Source organism: Mustela nivalis (assembly GCF_964662115.1).
Source record: "Mustela nivalis genome assembly, chromosome: 6".
Taxonomy (NCBI): Eukaryota; Metazoa; Chordata; class Mammalia; order Carnivora; family Mustelidae; genus Mustela; species Mustela nivalis.
Genome location: NC_139025.1, coordinates 10,462,717 through 10,487,219, shown reverse-complemented (window position 1 = coordinate 10,487,219; position 24,503 = coordinate 10,462,717). Strand labels below are relative to the sequence as shown.

Genomic DNA, 24,503 nt, shown 5'->3' with positions numbered 1-24,503 from the left:
CTCACGGGTTCTAAAGCTAAAACCACTCACTCCTGGCCCTTTTGTCAATTCTGACTGTGCTTTCTATCACCCTAAAGCCACCGTGAACTCATTGCAGCCCAGAAAACCCCATACATACTTCCCCTAACTTCGCCCATTGAGGCAGACTGAGATGCTGACAGGGTGATGCTCCCCCTTGCTCAGTGAGTTTATGAACCCCAGATCTGCATGATCCACAGAGTCCCCTGGTGACCTCTGGGGGGGGGGGGACTGCAACCTTAAGAAAACTCTGGATTCCCAGCGGAGAGGGGAGGTGCCCAGCTAAGGTTCAGAGAGCACAAAAGTCTGGATCTCAGGGCCCTAAGCCCTGCTGAGGTCCTAAAGGCTGAGTGATCTGGCGTGGTGGGGAAGGGGGTTGCCCTGCACTGTGCTCCCTGAACCTCCATGATCTGTGTGAAGCTCTCTGAAAGCACGGGAGCCAGAAACATGATCAGCACTGAGGTCCCCTGGTTATAATACACTCGCTTCCTTGCAGCAAATTCTTTGTCGCATTCTACCCTGCTCTGCCCCCTCCATGGTTAGAAGGCGGTAGGAGGAATTAAAGTGAAAGGTGACAAGACACTGAGCAGAGGATGGAGGCGTGAAGATAGAGGAAAAGGGACATTTTGAGACATACTTAGGAAATGTCACTGCTTGGACCGAGCAAAAAGAGGTGACACTCAGACTGCTACACGGGAGCTTGGGAAACCAGAAGACATCATTTGGTAAGATGGGTCACATTGAACAAAGCTTCGTAAGGAAGATGATAGAGACCAGAGATGCCTGACCATCACCCACGAAGGAATGAGCAGAGGCTGGTGTGGTACCTTCACACATGGGAATAGGACTTAGCCCTAGAGAGGAATGGGGTGCTGACCCAGCCCACAGCATGGGTGAGCCTTGAACACGCGGTGCTCAGTGAAAGAAGCCAGACACGAAAGGTCACAGACTGCATCATTCCATTACAGAAAACGCCTAGCTTAGGCGAGTCCATAGACACAGAGGGCACATCAGTGGCTGGCAGGTGCCGGGGAGGGGGAGAAGGGGGATGGGGTCTCTGTTGGGGGTGCCTGACACCGTCTGAACCATGAGGGAAGTGACGGTTACACAACAGCGCGCATGTACACAACACTGCTGAATTGTACACTTTACGACGGTTGATTTCATGTTATGTGCCTTTCACCTCACTAGACAGAAAGGGAGGCTTGCAGACATGAACTCAAGGACACATGAGATCCCAGTTCCAACCAACTAACTCTAAAAAGAAACCTCGAGGAACCATGGAGGGAAACAATGACTTGATACTAAGGAATTATAGGTTTTAAAGGTGTGATGCATGGCTATGGCTATAATTTTTTTTTAATTCTTACAGGTAAAAAGAAATGATCTGTAGGATTTGCTCAAAACAACCTGAGGGGGAAAAGGGACTGGAAGGAGTAGAAAAAAGGGTACTGGCCTCACATTAATAATAACCAAAGCTGTTGGAGGTAGGTGAGGTTCATTATGCCACTCTCTGTTTTTTGTAATTATTTGAATTCTTCTATAACAAAGATTTGAAACAAAAAAAAAAATCCATGAAGACAGGACCCTGTCTTATTCCCCAGTATTCAATGCATCCTCAGCATGCTGGGGTATTCCATAGTGGAGGGATGGTTGGATGAATGGACAGACAGATGGATGGATGGATGGACAGATAGATGGATACAAGGAATCTTGTGCCCACATAAACCCTGTCTCCACACTCAGTACGCAGGCCACCTTTGTACCATCCCTGCCACCAAACCAGCTCAGGAAGGACAAGGCATCGGAATCCCAAAAGTGTTGCAAAGACGTTTTCTGCAGAGTACACATTAACTTTTCTGTTGATGCTGCACGAAAGCAGAAAGTTCTGTTGGCTTTCCAGAAGAAGTGGTCATTACCCTTTAAAAAACACTATAGCCCAAGTGTCTAAGGAATAGAGCATCCTGAAGTTTCATAACGCAAGCTCCTTGCATGCGAGAGCTGTGACTCAGGCATCCGCGCTGCCGGGCACAGCGCCCGGCAGGAAGCAGGTGTCCTCAGGGGGAGGAATGAAGCCAGAGGGGGTGGAGAGTTGGTCCAATCAGGTCAGCCCTTTACCAGTTTTAGAGACTGCATCCTCTGTCTCTCAATGTGGTCTTCAGGACCTCATTTTGAGTAGTGAGGAGGGTGAGGGAGGAAATGGGCACTCAGGCGAGTGTGCGGTGGTGGGGCTGCGCCTCAACCCCAGGACACCAGCCCTGAGGGCAGGCATCACTCCTGTTGCATTACTCCTTCTTCTCTCTGCATGAATCTCCACACAACCTGAACTGAGGGGTGGGTTGTTTTTCTTCTCACAATTGGTTGTGCTGAGAGTGAACATTGGGCCGAGGGCAGCATCAGTACCCTCTGGGTTAACCCCGGAGGCCCAACCTGTCACCGTCCTCCCAAAGGGACAGATTTCTGTGTCCAGGGTCAGGCAGACACACTGAATCTCCCCAGCGCCTTGGAAAGCACTCGATTCTAGGTGAGTGTGGGGCTGTGGGTAGGTAGGGCTGGAGTCCCACCACCGCCACCCATCCCCCCACCCCCAGCCAGTTTGTTGAGCCTGCCAAGGGGGTCTCATCACGACACACGCATCCACACGCCCTCACATCCCAAGAGCAGCAGGGGTAGGCAGCTGCCTGGAGTGGTGTTGGCTCGCCCCGCCTCCATGACCTTGAACATACTCTTCCCTCTGCTGAAACTCCTTTCTTCACTCTCTTAATCAATCCATGTTCTAGTCTCAGCTCAGGAACTGTCTCCTCCGGGAAGCCCTCCAGAAACTCCTTGCCTTCTATGCCTCCTCTTAGACTCCCCATTCACCCTGCAAAGGCCACCTCTGATGAAGGCTAGGAAGCCTCTTCTGGGTAATCCCTCATGTCCTGGCTCCCAAACTGTTTGTTGAATGAGGGGCTGAAGGAACAAGCTTCTCTCTGGGTCTCATGTTTCCTGTCTGCACAGTGCTCGGATGGGATCACGGTGTCCTGGCGACTCATAGCACTTCGGTTTGGAGGACTTGGCCGTGCCACACACACTGCCCTTGTGAATTCCGTGTGTCTCTTCCCAGTGGACCCAAGCCCCCGGAGGGAGCAGCTGCCTCTCATCCATTCTGCTTCCCTGGCATGTAGCTCAGGTCCCAGCACCGATGTCTGGTCCGTGTTTGTGCAGAGATGAATGAATGAACACGTGAATGAATGCTCAATATAAGAAAGGAATGAACATCTTACAAACTTTTCAACAAAACCAGGATAGCCACCAAAGCAGATTACCAGGCAAATAGACAAAGGGAGACTTGTCTGTTCTCTGCTGCTACTTGGTAAGGAGCAAAACTTTTCAGATGAAGCTTTCCCCAGGGCCATTTCAATTTCTTCTTCTTTTTCCAGAGAGAGCTCAAGTTTGAAAAGGTTCAGGGCTGCCTGAAGACATGGAAAATCAGAGGCAGGACAGAGTGATGTGATGATGATCGATTCTATCATAATTTACCCAAACCCAGGGGCCAAGTGAGACTGTGGTGGGGGAGCTTGGGATGGTCTGATGATAGGGGCAGAGACCCAAAGGATGGTGCTTGTGCTGGTAGGGGAAGTGCTGAAACCCTGGAACGGAATTTTCTTTTTATTAGAGAGACAGTGAGCGTGAGCAGTGGAGGAGGGGCATAGAGAGAGGGAGAGAGAATCTCAAGCAGTCTCTGTGCTCAACGTGGAGCCCAACACGGGGCTCGAACACATGACCCTGAGATCAGAACCTGAGCTGAAATCAAGAGTCAGATTCTTAATCGTCTGAGCCATCCAGTCCCTCCTTAAAGTGGAATTCCAATGGTACCCCATGAGCCATTTGCTCTTCCAACAAATATTGAATATCCGATCTATGCTGAGTACTAAGGACCTAGAAGTAAATGACACAGACAGAATACCTGCCCTCATAGAGCTTACTTTCCAGTAGGGAAGCTAGACAAACATTTCATATCACTCCAGAGGAGCATAAAGAAATAAAGCAGGGCATAGGGTGGAGAGGACGGACATAGGGCCTCCCTAAGAATGTGACCTGTGAGCAGAGAACTGAGTGAAGCAAGGAAGTGTGCAGAAGTAAGGGCTGCCGAAAGGCTGTTCACAGTCCTGGGCAGCCAATAGCAAGTGCAAAGGTCCTGAGGCAGGAATGAGTTTTCAAGTTCTAGTGTAGCAAGAAGGCCAGAGTAGTGAGAGCAGAGGGAGGGAGGAAAATGATGGTCAGAGGTGAGGTCAGAAGACTGACAAGGGCCTAAGAGGTGGTGAGAGGTGCAGAATTTTTCCTCAGTGTGATGGAGACCACTGGTGATCTTGAACTACAAGGGAATGAATCTGCTTTACCTTTTTTAAAAGGTTAATATAATTTGTTCAGAGAGAGAGTGCAGAGGAAAAAGTAGAGGCTGTCAGGCAGACTCCCCACTAAGTTCAGAGCTCGACACAGGGCTGGATCTCACAACCCTGAGATCCAGACCTGAGCCAAAACCAAGAGCTGGAGGCTTAACCAACTCTGCTGCTCAGAGGCCCTGAATCTGATTTACCTTTTAAAAGGGTCACAGCAGCTCCCTCAGTGGAGTAAGAGTCAGCTCACCCTCCTTATTAAAATGGATTCTAGGCTTCACTGGGATCTCAGAATCACTGGAAGAGAGGCCTCAAGTCTGCTGAGTTCACAGTATCTGTGCGTTTCTGGGAGTCCATCCTGTGCCAGGTGCTGGGCTGGTTCAGAATGGGGCAAAATCACCTTGAACTCCTATAACCCTGTGATGGGGGAATCTTAGTGCCACCCCAGAGAGGGCAAGCAGAGACCCCAAGAGGTGAAGTGACCTGTCCACGGTTGCTGGACTCCCACTTAGCAGCACAGCCCGAGCCAAGCCTGGGCTTCCAGGATGTCTCCCTACCCCTCTAGATGCCTCCTGCAGCTGCCCTCCTCTGGAGCACTCTGCTAGTCCCAGACCAAGCATGAGCAACAGGGCTTGGACAGGGTCAGTGAGTCTCCTAAGATCACATTCCAGGACATGGTGGAGCAAGGCTTGAAAGGGGTCACCTGGAGGAGACGCTCTGAGTTGTTGGATGAGACCTGATCGGTGTGTGAGCAGGAAGCAGGAGGGCTGGGAAGGGAGGGACAAAATGGACCCTCTCAAAGGTCAAGGGGGCTGCCTCCCAAACCACGGGAGGCGGCTAGGGAAGACTCTGCTAACTTGAGATCTGTAGCGCCTCTGGAACCTAGGGAAGGGCGTGGGGGAAGCAGGGCCGTTGCCCTAGGGGTGGATAGAGCCCTCAACTGCACTTAGTGCCCAGGTCTCCCAGCAGGTGCTTGAGGTCAGTGTGCTTCTGTTCATATGAGACATTCACTTTGGAGAGAGGCCCAGAGCCACACACTCAGGGAGAGAGTTACAGAAGGAGGAAGCAGAGGGATGAGGGCAAATCAGGGGCAAATCAGGGTGGGCTGGGGTAGTGTATAGCCCATGGACACCATCAGCTCCCTCTCCTATGGCGCTTTCACTGGACATTTGCTGGATACCACTCAGGCGATGAGGTCAGTGCTGCGCCTCCATTTTATAGATGAGGAACCTGAGGCTAATCCCCTGGTCACCACTGCTAGTTAGTATCCCCACTGCTAGTTAGCATCCCCACTGCTAGTTAGCATCAAACCGGGGTTTGAGACCAAGTCAAATCATTTGAAAGGCCTGGATTCTTTCTCACACAGCACTGGGTCTCTGTGGCCTCCATGTTCTACACATTCCAGGAGAGGCGGAGGGTGAGGGAAAGGGTGAGGGGTTTGAGGTCAAACAGATTTGAGTCTGAGTCCTCATTTTGTTGCATCCTAGCTGTGTGAGCTTAGGCAAGCTACACCACCTCCCTGAACCTCCACACCCTCATCAGATCACTGGGGACCCTGAGCAGTATGTGGGAGAAGCAACTTTCTAAGATCACACCCTGGGGCGGGTGTAGTGGGGTAGGGTGGGAGAGACGGGGGTGGTGTGGTGGAGGGACAAAGAACCAGAGTCCTCTGACTTCAGACCAAGTGACCTTCCATAAGCAGGTGATGATGGACATGAGGCCGAGCCAGGAATTTCTATGTCCCAGGTGTAGACCGAGTTCAGGGATGGAGCAGGGACCAGAGCAAACTTGGAATCTGGTGTGTGGACTAAGGGCACAACCACAAACAGACCACATGCACTTGTAGGGTGTGGATGATAGTAAGTCCCACCACCCAAAGAGTGGACAAAAGGGTAGGTGACCTGAAGAGTGGAGGGTGTTAACGGTGAGGTTAAGTAAGAGGAGGAAAAAAAAAATGGCATAAAAATAAAGCCTGCTCCGTCCTTCCTATGGGGTCAATTGATGATTCCAGAATTTTCCTTGTAGGTCACTCACAAGGTCATGATGACTCTGGATGAACGGGGCTCAGAAGCCACGGCCGCCATCAGCCTCCAGGTCACTCCCAGGCCTCACCCCGACCTCAACCCCACATCCTCTCCCAGCACTGTGTTCAATTGACCCTTCCTTGTGAGGACTCGGCACTTGGAGCAGGGAAACATGCTTTTCCTGGGAAGGATTGTAAATTTACCAGGATCGTGCTCCCAGAGGCACTTGGATGGTCCGGAGAGCACAGAGCAGGGGACCCCTCTGGGGGTCCAAGTTCGGGGATGGGGTCCCCTGCTCTGGGGACTGAGTCACCATGGAAGTCTTTGCATGGCCTTGGAGACATTCCCCAGGCTACTGGGGATTCTGCTTCTTCACCTGAAGTGAAATGGGAAGCCTTCCTGGAGTGGGCTGCTGGGGGGTGTGCTTGTACAAGCTTCACGCCACTGTGAGAGTAACATCTGCACATGTGCCCAGGGCTTGTGCTGAGGAAACAGGTGCAATGAGATTGTGTACACCTGGCTCTTCTGCATGGTTTCATGGGAACTGGGAACACGGGGTGAGGGTTGCATGGGAGGTCAAGGCTGTGGCATGGTGTGCGTGCCCATGGGGGACTGGGTGCTCTCTGTACTTTACCTCATTTTGAGATTGAGTCCCACAACCCAATAGGATAAGTGCTAGGTGAAATTTATCAAATTGATTATATTTGGCTTTTTTTTTTTTAACCTACTTGAAAGGGCACCTTCACATGGTTCAGCTTAACATTGTTTCTCTCCTTTCATAGCTGGAGCTCAGAATGGATGAGAGGCAGCATGCTTGGGCAGCTCCAAAGCTGCAGAGCTGGGCTTCGAATGCTCTACTTCAAAGCCTGTACACTTCCATTCCCACCCATTTGGCAAGATCTCAGGGATTCTCGGGCTTCATGGGCATAGATCCACCAGACATCTTGTTAAAAGGTAGATTTTGATTCAGTAGGTCAGGGCTAGGCACTAAAATCTGGGCTTCCTGAGCAGGTCCCAGCATTGCCAAGGCAGCTGCTAGTTCAATGAGCTCCCCTGTGGTAGCAGGTGCCCAATGGTCCCATCCCTGGGATGCAAGGAGGGGCCAAGTACGTGTGGTCTACAGGGCGGAGGAGTGGCCCTGGACCCCTGGTCTATATGTCGGGCTGAGCACATTTCTGGAAATACTTTTTGAAGTCTGTAAACAAAGCTTGCTTTAGGGTCACTGATTAATAAGCATTTGGGGGGAAGATAAGTGTCCCAAATAAAGGCATGTTGCCCGTTCTAATCATAAAATGGGGTTTGTAAATGTCCGTGTGTTATGCTCCATGCCAGTCCCTGCTGCTGGGATGTTGGCTGTCAGCTGGCTGAGGTTGCTGGGTCCAACTGCACAGAAGAAAAGAGCCACAGAGATACACTTGGGGTTAGACACCCTTGAGGCCAGATCTTTTCTCTGGGTCTCACTAGCTCCCCCGCAGAAGCAATAAGAGGGCAGGTGTCAGGTGCAAAGATCCCACTGAGCTCTGGTCAGGGTCTGTACTGTGCCATCCTATGGAAGCCTCATTGTGCAGTTTGCATTTACTGCCAAAGAAAAAAGTTAACTGATTTTTTTCCCCCTTTTCTCTAGTGAGCACCAATGAGTCCATAAAATTAGCCTTCCCAGAGAAAGGGGCCCTGAATCACTGAGGGGATCCACTAAAAAAGAAGGGTGAGCAGCGCCCCCCCAAAGTACTGGAAAACAGGTAGCTTCCTTTTCTTTTGCTTCTCAGAGATTGACAATGGGTGTCCCAAACTCAAATGTGTAGGGCCCAGGTAGACAGCAGGCAAAGATCAAGGAAAAACATTAACACTGTGAGTTCAGTTGCAGAAATCACCTGACCTTGGCACTGGAAAAGCACAGGGAATAGTGGGAAAGAGGGCACACTGGAAAGCAGATCCCCATCAAAAGGTGGCACCCAGAGGTGGCTTATCTGCAACAGTGGCTTAGATGAGATAAAATTTAAATTTTGACCAGAGTGCCTGGATGGCTCAGTTGGTTATTTTAAGTGTCTGATTCTCAGTTTCAGCTCAGGTCATGATCTCAGGGGAATGTGGGATGGGGCCCCAAGTCAGGCACCACACTCAACAGGGAATCTGCTGGAAGATTCTCTCCCTCTGCCCCTCCACCATTCTCTCTCTCTTTCAAATAAATAAATATATATATATTTAATTTTGACATCATCTAAGAATGTGAGCAGACCTAGTAGCCATTTCGCCCAGGCTTCTAGATGGTAGGTCTGCCACCCCTGGGGTGTTGTCCTCTCCTGGATGTTTGAAGACCAGCCACCAAAGCCTCCACCTTCCACTCAACAGGAAGGAGGCAAAGGAAAATGGAGGGACACTCTTTCTTGAAAGGCACAACTGGTAAGTTCCATCCTACTCTTCAGCTCGTCTCCTATTGACCAGACCCTGGACAGGTGGTCCACCTAGCCACCAGAGAGGCAGAGAATGTGGCTTCCATCTTGAGTAACCATGTGACTGGGCAGAAATGGGGGCTACTCAAAAAAAGGCACGATTGGCTACAGACCCTCCTCCCACAACATCTGCCTAAGTACCCACAGGCCTCAGTGTGATATTGTCTTGCAGAAAGGTGTTCCAGGGCCACTGGCTTTTCAAATTTCTAGAGAAACTAAAGAGCTAGGTTTTTAGGTGACAATGTTTCTGCTTTTGAATGCTGACTGCTAGTTCAATTTTTTAAAATACTGAGCAGGCCAATAGTGTGCAGGGTAAATGAAATATGCAGCTGGGCAGGGAGGGAGGCCGTCTACAGGATCCCCAAGACTGGCCTTAGCACAAGGTGCTGGTCTCCAGAGCTTGGGTGAAAGCCCAACCCTGGGGTGTGACCACACTGAGACCTCCAGGCAACCATGAGACTGTCCCTAGAGAGAGAAGGTATCAGCTACAAAGCAGCTTCAGACACAGGACCGTGGTTCAGAAACGTGTGAACAGATTTTACAAAAGATATTCAAGACTCATCCTTTAGACTCTTTCTTCAAATCAATCCAATTTGTGCAAAAATCCCTATTGTAACAAGATAACTCGTGATTTTGTTGAATGAAGACAAAAAAAGTAAATGTAAGGGAAAATATAGAAAGATTTGTGAATCATCTATGTCTTTCCTTTTTTATTTTTTTAAAAGGGTTTATTTATTCATTTGACAGAGTGAAAGAGCACAAGCAGGGGGAGGGGCAGAAGGAGAGGGAGAAGCCGACTTCCCACTGAGCAGGGAGCTGGATGCGAGGCTCGATCCCAGGACCTGGAAATCACGACCTGAGCAGAAGACAGATGCTTAATCCACTGAGGCACCCAGATCGCCCCCCATCTATGTCTTTCCTTATTTCACATCCAACATTACTGACCCATCAACAGACACCCAGACATGAACAATCATAATTAAATTCAATCACCTTTGCTATTTTGCTGATTTGCAGTCACACGAAACTCCAGCTGTGTACAGAGTTTTTGATTCTACTGTTTCAAAGGTATCATTTTTCCATTTCATTCAGCAGCTGGTTTTGGCTTGCTTGGGAGCTCATGGGGCTCCAGATATGCATGGAAAACTGACTGCCTTTTGTACTTTGTCCTTGGGGCCTTTTGCTCTGGCTGAGAGGCAACGAGGGGCTCCCACCTGCTCCCTCTGGGCGGGGGTACAGTGTGGAGGTCTGACATCAGGAAGAAGATGTGGATGAAGCCGGGACTCCTCGGGCCTCAAGAGGCCTCAGCTTAGAGCGGGAGGGGTCTCAGAGCAGAGAAGGACCTTTGTAGCTGAAGGGTTCACCCATCATTCATTCCACAAACATCAGTTGAACACACGCGGCATGCCAAGCACGGGGGCACAGGCTTCCCTGGTCAGAGGTAGGACCCCACTCCACAGGACACCCTGTAGAGAACACAGCGTTTTGATGCCAGAAGCCCCAGAGGGGAGGGGCCCTGGCATTAGCACTCACTGCTCCGACAGCCATGGTCAAGGGCCAGAGCTCCTTGAGTAGAGAGTCTGGGCATACGATGAGGCATGTTGGGGGGTGGGGCTGCTTTTCTGGTTTAAGAGGAAGGAAATTACCAAGGCAAGTCAACCCAGCATCATGTGTTCGAGGGGATGACCAGAGTCTGGGGCAACACATGTTGACCCCAACCCCGGGGGAGGTTCAGCTTCCCACAGAAGCAGGACTGGAAGGAAAACTCAGTGTCTGCCCAAAAGCTTGGCCCAACCACCCCTGTCCTGCACACAGGGTTAGCTTATACCGGGATGTCAGCCATCCCTAAGGGGAGGGGAAGACAAGCAGAGATTCCTCCCAAGAACATTTGGAGGGAGCCCAGACCCTGCTGACAGCCGGGTTTGAGACTTTGGGGATACAGAACTATGAGAGAAGACATTTCTTTTGTTGGTGGTCGTCTGTCCCCACAGCCCAACTGAAGTAGGGCATGACTGGGGTCAGCAGTCTGCGAAGGCCTTAGTGTTGGCAGAGCACCATAGCGGGGACTGCTTGCTGAGGGATGCCCCTGTGGGGGTCCGACACAGTAGAGGTGGCTCAAATCCCCACCTCTGGAGTCAGCTGTGTCCCTTGCGTTCCACAGATTAATGAGAACTGATCTGGACCCCATTCTTTGGGGCTGGTGAGGAGTCCATTTCAGCCCTCTGGGGCTTCTCCCCTGACCCAGCCTGGGGAACGGTGGTGCTGTGGGGACCTCTGCACAGCTTCCAGACCATTTCCACCTACCCTGGAATGGCCTTTACCAAGGCTTTGGGAGCCCCTGGCCTCTACAAGGGAGTGGGCAGGGCAGTCCTGCTCAATGGGCCACCTCTCTGTCTCAGGTTTAATGTGATCTGGTGGGATTCCTGGGGGTCTCAGTCTGTTAAGCATCTGCATTTGGCTCTGATCATGATCCCAGGGCCCTGGGATCGAGTCCCAGCTGGGGCGCCCTGCTCAGTGGGGTGACTTCCCCTGCTCATGCTCACTCTCTCTCTCTGGCAAATAAATGAATAATTTTTTTTTTTTTTAAAAGGAACGTGATCTGGCCAAGCCCCTGTTCCCCATCCACACCTGAGGGATGATCAGATCCAAAGTCCCACTGTGAGCTCCAATGCCCACCCTACCAAAGCCAGGAGGGGCCCTCTGGCCATCTGCTCACATGGCTCTTGGTCCTGTGACACAAAATTCGAGCAACAAGGCAACTCACTAAAGCTTGTCAGCCTTCTGGGACCAGCAAGCTCCCTGGCAGCACAGGCCACGTGGGGTCAACCATCCTCCAGGCAGAGGGCAGCCGAATACCAACCCTTCACCCCAGGGAGCTCACAGGGGGAGCCTTGCTCCCCTGGGTAGAATGTGAGTGATCTCGGCTGTGATGCAGGGCGCAGCTAGGACGGGGAGGACGGGGATGCAGTGTGGCCCTGCTGGGAGGTCCTAGGTGGCACCTGATGTTGGCCATGACCTATGGCACTGTGGCAAGTACAAGGGTAAACTGGAGGCTGGAATAACCCAGGGCCCCTACAGGCAGGGTTTCGGAAGGTGACATACCTTCATTCAGTCCTCACCACAACCCTCTGAGGGACGGCTTCTCGCCTTGGGCAGTGGAGAAAACCCAGGGATAGAGAGACTCAAGTACTTTCCCCCTCCAAGCTCCCAACTGGAAACAATGTCTGCTCCAAGTCCCTCAGTGCCCTCCACACCTGTCCCCAGCCCCGACCCCTCTCTCCTGGGCAAGTTGGTTGCAGTGTCCACCTGTCATGCCTACAGCAGACGGGATGATGTCTAGGCCACTTCGGAATCCTCCAGACCTTGGGCGGTATCTAGGCCAGGGTGGGCCGTTGGGGGACCCCTGACTGGCTGGAATCCCCGGCAGACCCGGGCTGTCCCCACACGAGGATCAGAGGAGAGCGAGATGGAGTTCAGGGAGAGCAGTGTTAACACAGAGCACCCTCTGTCTTACGCATACACACGCGTGTGCACATGGAGGGCAGGCTGGGGCGATGGGGGAGGCAGAACCCCAGAAATGGAGGCAGAGGAGGGCAACAGGGAGACAGGAGAGAAAATTTCACAGACTCCCAAAGCAGAGCAGAAGAAATTGTTTCCAGAGGCACTTTGGAGCGGGCCCCCGCCTGGCCCCTACAGTCCTGTCACTTAGCAGGTCTAGAGGTCCCCCTCGCAGCTGCTAGGACTGAGAGGAGGGGGGTGGGCAGGGGCGGTCGGGGCCTGCTGGAGAAAATCTCCCCAAACCAGGCTTGGCATCTGGGCCTCTGATTGCCCTGAGCCTGGGGGAGGGGTGGCCGAGAAAAGTGGTCCAATATGGTTGGTGCACACGCATACCCCAGATGCCCGTCTGCTCATTACGAGAGGCCGGGTGGGTAACCCGAGAGCCCCGAAGGTGTGGCCCTTAAAACCAGGCCCTGCCGACGCACGGGGACTCTGTCAGCTGGATCTGCGGTTGGCAAAATGAAAAAACAAAAAAAAATCACATGCAGTTCTAGAGGGAAAACAGTGAGAAGTGAGGAGATCCAGCTGAATTCTTTTTTTTGTTGTTATCGTAAGAAGACTTACCATGAGATCTACCCTTTCAAAAAACGAAGTGTTCGCGCAGCACCATTCACTATAGGCACAACATCGTACAGCAGGTCTCCGGGACGTTTTCAACTTAGGTAACTGTAGTTTACATCCATTAAATAGCAACTCCCCAAGCCCCCCTCCCCCGGTCCCAGGCAACCACCCTTCCACTCTCCGCTTCTATGAGTTTGGTTATTTTTGATACCTCGCATCAGTGGAGTCTGACAGAATTCGCCCTCCTGTGCCTGGTTTATTTTACTCGGCATAATGTCCCCCAAGTTCATCCATGTTGTCACACATTATAGAGTTTCCTTCTTCTTTAAGACTGAATAATGTTCCATTGCATGTATCTGGTGAAAAGGAAACCTACAGAAAGGGAGACAATTTTTGCAAACCATCTATCTAATAAGGGGTTAATGTCCCAAGTACGTAAGGTGCTCCTACAACTCAACATCAAGAAACGCAGATGACCCCTATTACAGAACGGACCGAAGACTTGAACAGACATTCAAAAGGATATTCAAGACCTACAAATGGCCAGCAGGCGTATGAGAAGATTGCTCAATGCCACTAATCATCAGGGAGACGCACATCAAAACCACGGCATGGTATCCCTGCACACCCGTAAGGCTGGCCATTATCAAAAAACAAAAAATAAGGGTTGGCAAGGATGTGCACAGACCAGAACCCTTACCCACTGCTGGTGGCGATGCGAAATGGGGCAGCTACGAGGAAAACAGTATGGAGGGTCCTCCAAAAGTTAAAAATAGATCCAGCAATCCTCCTTCTGGGTACACCTCCGAAAGAACTGAAGTCCGGATCTCAAAGGGATGTCTGCTTTCCCGTGTGCACGGCAGGATTATTCCCAACAGCTCAGAGGTAAAAACAATCTAAATGTCCACTGGCGGGTGAATGAATAACAAATTCCTCCCGTTCTTTTCTTTATCTTGTCCAGCATCTAACGTTAGAGCATTTATCCCTGTGCATTCCAAGTATGACGCTTCCACAGGGGGCGCACGCCAGGGGCTGATGGAGAGGAGGGAGCCAGCGGGCGGCGGATCTGCTCCTTATTCCTGAGGTAAGGTTTCAACTGACACTGCAAAAAATATTTCAAATGGAAACAATTCTTAATGGCCATATTATATAACTTATTATTTCTCCAGAGAGGGGAAAGTGGCTGGCACTGTCCCAAGGCCTCATGGCTCAAGTAAGTAGAAGGCTGACCTGGGTCACAAGGGCCTCTGGGTCAGGCAGGCCTGGGTTCTCTCCTGAATTCTGACCTTTTTAGTTGCATAACCTCAGGCAAGGGGATGAACTCGCTTCCCCTGTTGTGGGGATAACATAGTGCCTCTGTCCTGGGGTGGTTGACAGGGTAAAACAAGTTCTAACCCAAAAACATTTAGGAGCCTATGAACCTGGCATCCTCGGGAGGCAGTGCGCCCATTCCCTGGGCTGGGGACCCAGGAGATCTACTACTGGTTCTCAGCTTGACCACGGACACCTCACTGCCTTTCACTCCCCACGTTTCCTCTGCTCAACAATGTGGTCTAAAGGGTCTAAAGTCATGGTTCTCTACTCTGCTGCACTTTGAAATCACCTGGGAAGTTATGAAAGGTGTTAATTGCCCCCCACCCTGGGGGTCTCACTCCCCTGGTTTCTCATCTCACTGCTCTGAAATAGGCCTTGGCATCAGTGTTTTCCAAAAGTTCCTTTAGTGATTCTCATGGGTGAGTGGAGTCGATAACTGCTGCTCTAGGTAATTTGAAACCCCTCTTCCAGGGCTCACACTTTGTGGTTGGACTTAGCTGGATTCTGAAACTATCTGATAAAGCACCTTGTGGGTTTCGGGTGCTGTGTTCGGTGTCTGGCCCAGGGAAGCTCTCCTTCTTTTCATCTGCCTGGGAGATGCCTACTGTGGCTGAAGCTGGGGCTCCTGAAGTAAGGTGCTTTTCTTCCTTTGCTATTAACCTGCCTCCATCCTGCCAACTTTTCAAATAAACTAACTTTGTAAATAACAACCCTAGAGCTCAAGTTCATTGTCCTATGATCTATAGAGGTTAAACATGGGGGAATAAACATGTCTGTGAGCAATGCTACCTCATGTTTATGTTAACATGGGGTCCTGCTCATCCCACCTTATTTGTGAAAGGGGCTGGAGGGACCAAGAGTTTTTACATACACAAATAAGGAGAAAGAAAGGGAGGAAGAGAAGGGTAGGGAGAAGGAGAAGAAGGAAAAAGAAGGAAGGGCCCCTGTTCTTACAATAGCAATGTGACAAGATAGTAAGGAAGGAGCTGAGAAACTTGTTAACACTAGAGGAGGGAAAACCTTAAACGCTGCTAGGAATGTAAAGAAGAGTCGATCAAAAGGAAAGACGCATCATAGCCTTGAGTAGGAAGGCACCGCATCATAAAAATGTCAGTACTTCCCAAGTGAAGACATAAATTTAAGGGGAACTCCGTAAAAACACCAATACGATCTGGTCACTAAAGAACATGATTCCAAAACTCATCTGAAAAGATAAACCAGCAAGAATAGTAAATTCTAAAAAAAAAAACCAGAATTTGGGGGGAAGGCTAGCCCTACCAGATACTAAAACATCCTATACTACTCCTAATTATAAATTATAAAATAATAATTTAATAATTATAAAACATATCATTAAAACCATATGGTGTGTGAATAGGCAGACTCATCATTGTAACAGAACAATCGGTAATAGTTCAAAATATGAATAGAATTTAGATCATGATAAAAAAGGTACTTCAGATCAGTAGAGAAATGGTAGATTAGTCATTGAATTGATCTGAGAAAACAAAGTTGACATCTGGAAATAAAAAGTTGGATCCATGATCTTTTTTAGTAGTCATTGAATCTGTTCACAAATAGTCCAGTTCTCCTCTCCTTCTGACCATGTAATTTGCTTTGATTGGTGAAATGTGAGCATAAATGTGTTTCTTTCAGGAGGAAGCCTTTAAGATCCAAGTTACAATTTGCCATATCTCTGTGTTCATGCCGCAGTAGACCAACAATGTTCTCTCTCTTCCTGGGTCCTAGAGCCCAGAGTTAATACAGAAAGGACATGTAACACGAATAAGGAATGAGCATTATGACATATGTTTGTTATATTATCCTGTTGCATTCACAACATACACTGGGATAAATTTCATAGACCTTTAAGATTTAAAAGTAAAGTATGAAACCCTTAAAGTGCTAGAAGAAATCACAAGAGAGCTTAATACCTTACAATGGGGAATGCCTTTCTAACAAAGATTTAAGAACTCAAAAACATATTTTAAAAGATTACTAAGTTTAAATACAAAGAAAAGAATTGCTACATGACAAAAACAGCCATAAGCAGAGTTAAAATACAAAGGAAAACTGGAGGAAATACTTAAACTCATATCATGGAAAGAGGATTAATTTCACACACATATATAGAGAGTTCTTGTGAATCAATAAGAAGAAAGACTAGTGACCCAATATAAAAATTGACCCAAAGTATTAATCAATCGTTCGTAATAAAGCAAATTAACTTGGCTCTTAAACTTATGAAAACATTAGATTAAGAAAAAAATGCAAATTAAAACTACAAATGAGAAGCTCTGTTTCACCTGTCAGATTTGACAAAGATGAGAAAAGTCAATGCCATATTGATAAGAATGTGGGAAATAGGGACCCTCATATATTCCTAGAGTAAATATGAGTTGAAACAGTCTCTGTGGAAGGGTATCTGAAAATCCCTCAAAATCATAGGTACACATACTTTTTAAGCCAGCAATCCTGTTTCCAGAAATTCATCCCATCAGTATACTTACACAGGTGAGTATAACAAATGTATAACAATGTATAACAAAGTTATTCATTGCAGTATCATCCAAAGTTGCAAAAAAGAAAGAAAAGGGAGAGGAAGCCGTTTAAATACCCATTGGCAAATGACAGTTTACATTAATGGCAGTTCGTGCATATCACGGAATATGAGGCAGACAAAAAGAGTGAGTAAACGTTTTGCGACTCTGTGAGCAATATGGAAAGATAAGCCAAACATGTTACAAAGTATATGAAAAGGGCAGAAAAGTTTTGAATACCATGTTGCCATTTGCATGTGAATAAAATATTTCTGGACAAAAACCTTAAAGTTGCTTAAAACCTGTTTGCCTCAGGGAAGGGGACCTTGATGCCTGGGAAGGGTTTGGAGGAAGATTTCACCATTTTCCTCTAACTCATTTTGAATTTCGAACATTGTGAAAATTACCTATTCCAAATAGCAGGGTGAACAAAAAACTCTTGAGTGTGACTAGTTCTCTCAAGTTCACCAGCCCAGGACCACAGTGAGGACCCATCAGACAATGAAATTAAGTGTTTATGTGTTTCTGAGCATTGGAAACGATTATGTAACCCTAGATGCTCTGAAATCTCATACCAAGAAGGTTCAAGGCAATTGACCATAATTTCCCGCTGCATTGAGTTTCCTATATTTCAGAGTTGGAAGACATTTTTTTCAGAGAAGCTAAGACCAAAATTTCTTTAAAAGGTCAACTCTAATTTCTTTTTAGATGAGAGATTGTTTTTTTCTAATGAGAGCCATCAAACTGCTCCAGAATGCCAATGCATTTTTCATCTTCTTATCTGAGACAGAGGTTCCCATGAAGATCTCACTCACAGCTCTCTTCTCAGTGGAGAAGGTCACGAAAGGATTTTGCCTCAATGGAGAATTTTCTATCCACCTAAACCACTAGTTTCAGGTGAGAAATACCAACCTGAGATCTCCTGGGGAAAAATGGGATTCTGCATCAGGCAGCTGTGTGCTTCAGTAAGGGCTGGGACAAAATTGGTCTTCCCACTTCCCACTCCCAACCACACTCCCACTTTGGGCCACTCAACCCTACACTGCCTGCTCTAAGGACTTCGTGCATGAGGTCAGTCTGAGAAGGAACTTCAGAATCAGGAGGACCCCAGATATGATTGCACCTTTCACTGAGGGATGTATGCAGAATCTCTCACATTCCAAAACCATCAGTGGATCCCCACACATGGTCATGGTGCCAGTGGTCATGACATCATGACCATGACAATAAAGATTTTGACACTGAGCATCCCCAAAGCATCATTAGGACAGAAGAGCTGAGGATTGTCTACCACCCAAACCTCTCCTTCAGCTACCAAAAGGGGAGGGATAACCCTCTGGGTTCACGAGTAAAGCTTTCTCAGGCTCTGTCTCATCCCCAAGCCTGAACCTACTTTTTCAGAATCAGTGTCTCTTCTGGCTGCTCCGTTGTCTGTTTAGAACCCTTAGGTCAATCTCCTGTTGAAACTTGGGCTTGGTTATGGATCCATTATTGCTCCTAGACATTGTCCATTAGCTTCACCCTCTAGTCCCATATGGGTTAGTTCCAATGACCTCCATATCGTTTAAGTATTCTTTTTTTGGTTGTTTTTTCCCCCAAAGATTTTCCCCAAAGATTATCTATCTATCTATCTATCTATCTACCTACATACCTACCTATTTCTTTATTTGAGAGGGTGAGAGCATGCATGCAAGTGAGGGACGAGCAGAGGGAGAAGGAGAGAGAGAACCCCACATAGACTCTGTCCCGTGCACAGAACCCCGACACGGGGTTCGAGCTCATGATTCCAAGATCATGACCCGAGCCTAGGCCAAGAGTCAGACACTCAACTGACTGAGCCACCCAGGCATCTCCATATTTGTTAGTTTTAAATCCCACAGGTGACCAAGGTTGTCCAGAAGTGTCTTCTGATTTGCTTATGCTGAGCGTCAAGATCGCTGCCAGAGTAATCATACAAGGTGGATTCAGTCCACTTTGAGAAATTCTTTAACTTGGAATTTTGATGGATATAGATATATAGATAAAGTTCATTAAGAATACTGACCCTCTGTTCTGGAGTAAGAACTACATTTGGTTAATTTAAGCAAAAATATACGCATCGTGGATCCTATCTGGGGACTTCTCATGGCGCTTGTAGCTGTCCCCGACCCCATCAGGGAAGGAATGAAACCCTTAGCTCAAGACTGCCAGAGGACAGCCTCTGTTAGAGCTGACATACACCCCTTTCCTCCTACCCCTTGGGCCCTGCACTACAGATCTTCTGCCCTTTGCCTTGGCATTGTCATCCTTGTCCTCAGATGTTAGCTTGACGGAAGCCCCTCTTACCAATACTCCTCGAATGCACTTGGAAATGCTAGAGTCCCTTCAGGTAGAATGTTACTGGTGGCCCCATTTCCTCTCACATGTCTTTTCAAATTTTGGTTGACTGCTGCAATTCAGCCACTCAACAAAAAAATTACGTTGAATACATTCTCCTTGCCTCTTTTTAAGCTCCGGGGATGGCTTTGCATATTTGCTGGCTTCTCTGACTACATATCTGATTTGGTCTAGATGTTCTCAACTTCTTCCTATCTTCTGGGCCACGGCTCAGAGGGTTTTCATGAGTGCCAGATGAGGTCACATAATTAGGGTGTCTCACCCAGTGCCTGGCATGTGGTGGACATTGTAAACGAGAGCTAATAGCACTATTGTTTCACGTTTGGGCCACTCCTTCAAGATCGACCACACAATAGTCACTTCAGCAAATCTAGTTCAGTGATTTTTAGGAAAGGTCCCCACCTTCTCATCACCATCTCCTTCTGTTCCCCTAAAGCAGAGCAAAAATGTGAAATGTCTTCCAAAAACCAACGATGTGACATTTTAATCCCACACAGTTATGGAAAGCCACCAATGTCTTCACATGTACCCAAGGTTCACTTTCAAGCCCTTCTCAGATGCTGGGTCCTGACAGATGGCAAGCAGAGAAACTCAACAGGAAGTAGAACAATAAATAAAAAATTGCAAACCCAAAGAAAAGACCATAATGTGCTGATGGTAATCAGAACATCAGTGATGTTCTCTAACACTGTAGAGAAGCAGCCAGACTCAGAAGTCCTCAGAGATTCAGAACCCTGTGTCCAAGAAGCCATACTCATGGACATCAGCAGCAGGACCCTCTTCTCAAGGCATCTTCTAGGACTCCACTTCTCCCTGTGCTCCTCCAAGCCCCATTGTTGACTCTAGGACCTCCTGCTTCCCTTCCATCCTCCTTCCCTCACCAACATGGCACAGCTCATTACCCAGGCCCAGGCTTGTGGGAGCCAACCCTGAGGCTGGCCAACATCCAGGCAGACAAGCCCATTTATTCATGATTGGCAGAAATCAGTTCCTGAATTCATGCAGTGAAGACCCTGGGCCACAAGTGTGGGGGGAGCTCTAGAGGCATGCAAGCCATGCATTGTTTTCTGGTGGCTTGGCCCTCAAAGCCTGAGTGAACATATTTTGCCACCCTTAAATTAAGAAATTATAAAATAGCTCTGTAAACATTATACCATGTTGCCTTGGAAATATAATACATAACTTTTATTAGAAAGAATAAAATATTATCATCTTAGCTTAAACCCTATGAAATTGTCATTTTTTGTAGGTCAAAATGGTTGAATATTGGTAATTTCAAATGATTCTATCCAGTGGTGATGGTCTATACTCATGGGTACTCATCATGCACCAGGCACTGTACTCTGGCCTTGAACCCTACGAGGGAGGGCTATTGTCTTAGTTTTACAGATTGGCAGAGACTTTCTTAGGTGAAGCGACTTGTCCCAGTCAGGCAGCTAGTAGTGTACTCCTGTTGTGTCCAGGTGATATGCCACAACTCTCCTGAGTATCTACCAACACCTACACTTCCAATGATCTTTTATTCTACCTTCCTGGGGCCACCCATCCCCTTGGCTGCACCCCAGATTCGGTCATAACAGACAACTGGCCACCATGCACATGATGTCTCAGCAACATGAGCCTCTCACCCTTGACGCTTATCCTCTGTCTTTATAGCACGCCCACTCCCATCCTTCTCCATTCTAGTGAATTCTCCGGGTACTGACCTGAAACTTCCTCTACTTCAGACTCTCTCGCTTGCTCATTGCCCTCCTCTCCTGGCTGAGAGTCCATCCAATTTTGACAACTACTCCCTTGCATTTAGTTTTAATTCCTTTTTCCCCTTCACCCTCCAAAATAGGGACCTGGAAAACCTCCAAACCCGTGGATCTCCAAATCGCTTTATGGGCAGGGTACTGATTCCAGGGATACCCAAGGCCCTCTGAAGTTCCAACCAACGCTGGAATATTTAGCTGGGTTACCATGCCCCATGATGGAACAGCTCAGACATTCCGGGAATATCGCCATGCAAGTGCTGGAATCAAATAAGAAGTTTCTAGTATCCCACAGATAAGAGGGAAGAAGCAAGTCAAATATTCCTCTTGTTCAAGTTTGGCAAATATCAAACACACAGAACAATTAGAAGATTAACACAATTTAGAAACGTATACCTTTCTCCTAGATTTACCAGTTGTGAACATTTTGCTATAGGTGATCTCTCTCTCTTTCTCTCTCTCTCTCTGCACACACTCACACACACGTGAGTGAGCACACACACGCACATGAGTGCATTAAAGAACATTCAGAGTTGGGTGCTCAGTGTAACTCGAAACGGCCTCTCTCTTGACTACCACGTTAAGGCCCCAGGAAAATAGAAACGCGTCTCCAGGTCTCTCTCCCGTCATATCATCAAAACAAAAGATAAGTGTGTCCAGATGCTGGGAAGGGCTGTGGGTTGTGTCCCTGTTGGCTTTGGACAGGGACCCTGTTTCTGAGTGTGCAGGGGGGTTGAGTGCTTAGGTAAGAGGGAAGAGAGATATCTTGACTTGCCAATTCTTTATCTCAGGCCACAAGAGTTCGATAACTATTGCATAATGATGTAGATTTTCTGGACGCACGAACAACCACCTTCCTGCTTCTTTTTGTGTTACAACTTGTGCTTCTGGAGCTACTTACACATTAGCGTAATATCCCCAAAGAGTTGCTCATGACAACTGAAGAATATTTTTCAATTTTAAATGATTTATATTAGTCCCAAATTTGTATAACGTAGGTCCAGATAGAACAGGCATTTTTCACATGGCCGGTTGTGCTGGAATTGCCAATGATTTTATATTCATTAAATATTTAATAAGATTTAACTTTGAAAATAAATAAATTCTGCTTTATTTGAATAATTCTTATTTAAAATTGTATATTCATTAATTTTAATTTGCATTTTGTCATGGGATGAAAAATAATTTAAAATATTTTAGAAGACAAATCATGAGCAATTTTTAATTTTCTCTCTTTTACATTTTTCATTTATACTTTTAGAAGAGTACATTCACATTTTGGATACGTTGAATTCATTACATTTTATTATTTAATACTTTAGCTCACTGCCATCAATAGAAAATATTGCATAATCATCTTGATTATAGTGACATTATTAGTGATTTTGCTGAAATGAAGGCATAAATAAATAAAAATATTTTTTGAAACATACAGTTATTTAAGTATTTTGTATTTATATATTATATTAAACAAGAGTTTGTTTGTTGACAGTTCATCCTCAGAATATCCAGACATTCATGATAGTCATTCAATTCCGTTTCTTCTTAAATATTTTGCCAACATCTAGTCAGATAAAAATCATAGCTTTATAGATTACTTGTTTTGCCATCGCACAAATATATTTGACAAGGTGGATAGGACATACAGTATTTAGTGGTTCGTTATTTTGGTTTACAACTCTTAAACATCTGTTTTATATATATGTAAATATATACTACAGACATATAGTACGTGGCCTTCTAATCCTTCTCTTAACCCACAGCCTCTAGATAAAGTCCCATTCTGGTTCCTGCAGATCTTAGATCGGGCCTGTCTATAGCTCTGGAGAAGTGCACTTACCTCATTTATTTAAGAGATGAATGGCAAAACAAACAAATATTAACAAGCCAAAAATAAAATTCTGACAAGGTTCTCCAGCACCTAGCAGAGAAACTTGGAAGGCAGCGGGGTTTAATAGTAAGTAAACTATTAATTTATTAAGGTGCACTTATAAAAACAGATAGTCTTAGCAAATGCCACATGGAAAGTTGATGCAATTTGATATTCATTCTCCATTTAGACTTCGGGAACATTTTAGAAAATTAGGAAGAGTACATCTAAATTAGTCTCACGTTTGATGGTGAAGTATCACAGACATTGTTATTAAATTGGGGCAAGGGCAGGATGCCAGGGATTTCTTTTTTATTAGTTCACATTGTTCTTGAGTTCCCATCCAGTACAAGTCTGTATAAGGTAGGTATAAGAGAGGTGATCTCCAGAGGAAGGATGAAATCGGGTTATTTTTAGACAGTATTGATATATCAAGAAAACCCAAGAGAATCATCTGAAAAGCTATTAAGAAATCATGGGAGTTCAATAATATGGCCAGATACGTGATAAATATGCCAAAGTCAATAGCGCTGTTATAGACCAGCAATACCAGATGGGAAGACACAAAAAAGGAAAGAAGATTCTCTCCGTAAAAACATAAAATCTCCAAGAATGACTCTAAAAAGGGAATCTAAGAGTCTATATGACGAAGAACATGAAACTTTACCCGCCCTATAAAACAAGACGGAAGGAAAGCGCGAGACCTTGTTCCGGGATGGGAGGACACGATGGGGAAAACCGATGTCGATGTGTCCCAAATTAAATGAAGGTTTAACGCAATAACAGTCCAACCAACAGAAGTTTTTCATAACTTGACAGAAGTGATTGTAAAGTTATCCCTCTAAAATTTGGAAGAGCTGATAGAATTTTTTAAAAGGGTCAAAGGCAGTCCCTTACGTGGCCAGTTATTAAAATGTATTATCAGCCTATGCTAATTAAACAGTGTAGTACGGATGCACTCACAGACGCATCCAAGTTCAAGCAAAAGCCGGCTCACCTGCCGCTCTAAAGATCTTGCTCCTGGCCTCTCACACGGTCCCTGCCTTCCCACGACGTCCCGCCGCTGCCACCCGCTGCTAAGCACCAATCCAGCAAAAGGGCCATGGGCACGTGTCCCTGAGGAATTCCTCCGTTTGTAACTTTTCCTCTGATGATAAAATTCATATAGTTGGAAAATGCAAAAATATTAATCTTTATATGTTACATATATAGTCCTCTGTCCTTTTTTGCCAAAGTTTGCATCTTTTGTAGTCTTTTAATTTTATTTACAGCACATGGCAATGCAAGGAAATCTTCCATTTCTCTGCAGTCAAATCTACTGACCTTTTACAGTGTAACTTCTTCTCTTACCTTTAGGCTAAAAGAGTCTTCTCGATTTAATCTACGATAAATGTGCCACTTTAAAGTGGGGCATGGGGAGATGACTTTTTCAGTCAATGTCGTCAGGATAATGTGGTAACTATGCAGACAAAATTAGCTCTGACTGCTGCAACATTCTTTATATCAATATAGTACAGACAAAGGAACAACTTTAATGTAAAAAATGAAAAAATTTAAAATGTATTAAAGAAAACAGGAGGTATTTGTTTGTAATTATGATGTGTGTGTGTGTCTTTTCTCCTTGGCATGACCTTAAACCCAAAGTCCAAAAAGAAAAGA

At 46.7% G+C, this 24,503-nt stretch overlaps 1 protein-coding gene across 1 annotated transcript in view; it reads right to left on the bottom strand.

The window, feature by feature from the left end:
- The window catches only part of SYNE3 (spectrin repeat containing nuclear envelope family member 3), a 978,380-nt gene that overhangs the window by 258,716 nt on the left and 695,161 nt on the right, over positions 1–24,503 (bottom strand). The window lies entirely within an intron of this gene.